The following is a 3,920-nucleotide window of genomic DNA, read 5'->3' on the forward strand; positions in this document are numbered from 1 at the left end:
CAGTTATTCCTCGATAATTGGCGCACTCGAGTCTGTGCCCTTTTTTGAATAATGGGCAAATGAGGCCATCCAACCAGCTAACAGGCAGTTCTTCGTCCTCCCATATCTTCGTTAGAATACGGTGGATTGCTTGATGCAGCTGCTCACTTCCGTGTTTGAAAAGTTCGGCCGGGAGCTCGTCCTTCCCAGCAGCCTTATTGTTTTTCAGCTCACGTATTGCCTTTTTAACCTCGTCTAGCGTTGGAGGCTCCACAGCTTGATCGTCGTCTGCGATGTTTACTCTGTTCCTCGATACTCCCTCACTCTCTCCATTCAACAATGTCTCAAAATGTTCTTTCCACCTGGCAGCCACCATTGTTTTATCTGTCAGCAAATTCCCCTCAAGGTCATTGCACATGGCGGGAGATGGCGCTGTTTTACTCCGCACACCATTGACAGTCGCGTAGAACCTTCGCATATCGTTCTGTTCCATACTTTCTTGCGCCTCAGCAATCACGCGTTCTTCGTATTGCCTTTTCTTTCTGCGGCGGGTTCGTTTCTCAGCCGGGTACCAGACACTAACATCCGGCTTCTGGCAACGTTCTTCTCATCCGTCAACCTCTGGCACTCCTCATCAAACCAGCCATTACGTGGTCGTCTTTGAGCTGTACCTATCACTTCTTGTGCTGTTGTGTTCACCGCTCCGTGGATTGTGTTCCACAGATTGTTGAGGTCCTCGTTCACGTTGATTTCGCTAATCCGCTCATCAAGCTTCTGGCGGTACTCTGCAGCAACATCTTCTACTGACAAGCGATGGATATTGAAACGCATCGATCTCCGGTTCGTTGAATTCGTAACGGTCGATAGACGCGCCCGAATTTTGCAGACAACAAGATAATGATCTGAGTCAATGTTAGGCCCCCTAAAAGTCCTTACATCAATGACATCTGAGAAGTGCCGGCCATCCACCAACATGTGATCGATCTGGGTGCAAGTTTCGCCATTTGGGTGTCTCCAGGTGTGCTTTCGGATATTCTTGCGTGCAAAGTAGGTGCTACTGATGGCCATACCTCTAGCAGCGGCGAAGTTTATCAGTTTCAGGCCGTTATCATTGGTTACTGTATGTAGGCTCTCTGTACCAATGATTGGACGAAAGAAATCTTCCCTCCCGACCTGCGCATTTGCATCTCCGATTACAATCTTCACGTCGTGTTTTGGGCACTCATCATAAGTGTTATCGAGACTGTTATAAAACGCGTCCTTCACGTCATCGGATTTATCGTTGGTTGGCGCATAGATGTTGATCAGGCTGTAGTTGAAGAATTTGCCCTAAATCCTTAATACACAGATGCGGTCGCTTACCGGTCTCCACCGCATAACACGCTTCATCTGCTTCCCGATCACTATGAACCCTACTCCATGTTCTGCCCTATCGCCACCGCTGTGATAGATATGATACTTGAAGGAAGTGTTGGCGATGGGATCCACCGCTCGGAATTCACGTTCTCCGGATCTAGGCCACCGTACTTCCTGAATAGCAGCTACGCTCACATTCACTTTTTGCAGTTCACGAGCCAAAAGGCCCGCTCGTCCAGGTTCATTTAAGGTTCTGACATTCCAAGTACCGAGTTTCCATTCATTGTCCTTATTTCGTTGCCGGGTCGGTTGCCGAAAATTCCGTTCGTTGTTTTCTCTTTCTTCGTTTTTCTGAGTAATGTTGGGGGTTTCAGTATGCTACCTTACCGGGGTCGCGATATCTACATCATGTTGGTGGGGCTGCCACCTTAGGTGTAGCTGACGTGATACAGCATTTCTTATTCAGCCGCTCGCTCCGAGACAGACGCTGTTTGAGCCGCACCTCCATGGTGAACAGACGCTCGAGGGTCGCACCTCCTCACTTTGCTATCACCACGATCCGGATCCATGTTTTTATCGTGGTGGCTACGCTACCAGCATCTTTTGCTGGCGGTCTTTGTCATCGGCTGACCCGTGGAAGCGTGAGGTAGGAACTTGTGAGGACCAGAGCTGTTGGGACAACACTCCTTCCAGTTTGTCGACTCACTATTTGTAGCCCAGCAGCACAGGTTTATAGCGTCCGATGAAGACTCCGATCATGAAATTGAATTGTTTGAGAACTACGACTCAGACGACAGTGTTGAAATGGCTCCTGAGATGGTAGGGAAAGATTCCACCCGCTAGTCGACTGATCCTCCTTCAAAATCTCAAACTCGAAGCCGAAATATTTTGCGAAAACGTGGAGGTCCCGCGCAGTTTACAAAGTCTCTGTCCGCGAAAGATATATTCAAAACGGAACATTCGACCAGGAAACTTGTTTGCAATAAATGCTGATTCTTAGCACGGATTGTAAATGATTTCACTTGGTTGGTTGTCACCATAATGAATTTTTATATATTTTTATTGTTTTGATCATCACTAAGTAAACATAATAAAGATTCAGCCATGAATACTTTCAACACTATCAAATGTTTTTGCTGCCTCAAGATGACCATTGTATCCCCTGGACATCAGCCATGGCCTCCAACGTATTATTGACAGAATTTTGAATGTTTTGATACGTATCACGTATATTTATTGTTGCAATCAGAGACTATTCACTTCCCTGGGGGGTTTTTACGAGATGAACTAGCTTAATATAGCTAAAAATCTCGCTATCAAAGGCAAAAAAAAACTTCCCTGGGGCTACCGGAACCTGTTTCAAGGACATAGAGTGGCAAATGTTACTCAAGTAAAATAGCATGGTCTCTAATGAATTATTCCTGGATTTCTAGCAATTTTGATATGCCGAATTACTAGTTTTTTGTTGAAATTAGTGGTTGGTCACATGCTTCATGGCTTCCGGAACCTGTTTCAGGGACATTGGGTGGTCATTGTCACTCTTGTCAATTGGCATGGTCTATAATGACATGTTCAAAAAATGCTGAAAATTTGAGTATGCCGCATGACTAGTTTCTGCTGAAACTAGAGAATGGCCTTTTCCTCAGGGGCGTCCTGAACCTGTTCCAAGGATATTGGGTGGCCATTGTCATTTTTCGCAATTGGCATGCTCTCTAATGAATTGTCCATGAATTTCTGAAAATTTTGATGTGCCGCACGTCTGGTTTTGTTGAAATCAGAGATCGGCCACTTCTACTGGGGCTTCCGGAATCTGTTCCAGGTACATAGGGTGGCCATTGTCACTCTTGTAATTTGATATAGTCTCTAATGACATGTCCATCAAATTCTGAAAATTTTGATATGTCGCATGGCTAGTTTTTGTTTAAATTAGAGGATGGCCACTTCCTCCGGGGCTTGCGGAACCTGTTCCAGGGACATTGGGTGACCATTGTCACTCTAGTCAATTAGCATGGTGTCTAATGGCATGTTCATCAATTTCTGAAAATCTTGATGGACTGCACGTATGGTTCTGTTGAAATCAAAGATTGGTCACTTCCTCTGAGGTTTCCGGAACCTGTTCCAGGGTTAATTTGATATTCTAATTTAGGAATTTATGTTTTTCAACACGTACCTTTGGGGTGTGTTTTGCTGGAATTTAAAAAGTAAGAGGTTGTATCCAAGACACGACCGTAGATTTGACGTAGGATTACGTGCTCGGTATCAATATTCGGGGACTGTGTTAGGGAAACCACTTTTACCCATCATGGAAACGCCTCATGCACAAAACGCACTGAATTTTTAGTTTATTCAATAGATAATAAAAAAAAGCTAAAATTAATAGGAGTAATTTCTTGCTTAAATTCAAGGTCATGTGATATTCGGTCATTGCGTTTGACTGCTGGGTACATTATCAAAGAGCTTTGGGGGTGATCTGGCTGGCAGCAAGATGAGCGAACGAATGAAAATTAACTCTTAAGCAACAATAATTTATGGTGGTCCTGAAAAGAACCGTTTTGTCGTGATGGTTGAGTAATGGTGAGCTATTA

This window comes from Ochlerotatus camptorhynchus, unplaced genomic scaffold (assembly GCF_037179485.1).
Source record: "Ochlerotatus camptorhynchus isolate MF236.1 unplaced genomic scaffold, CSIRO-AGI_Acam_v1.1 ptg000230l, whole genome shotgun sequence".
NCBI lineage: Eukaryota > Metazoa > Arthropoda > Insecta > Diptera > Culicidae > Ochlerotatus > Ochlerotatus camptorhynchus.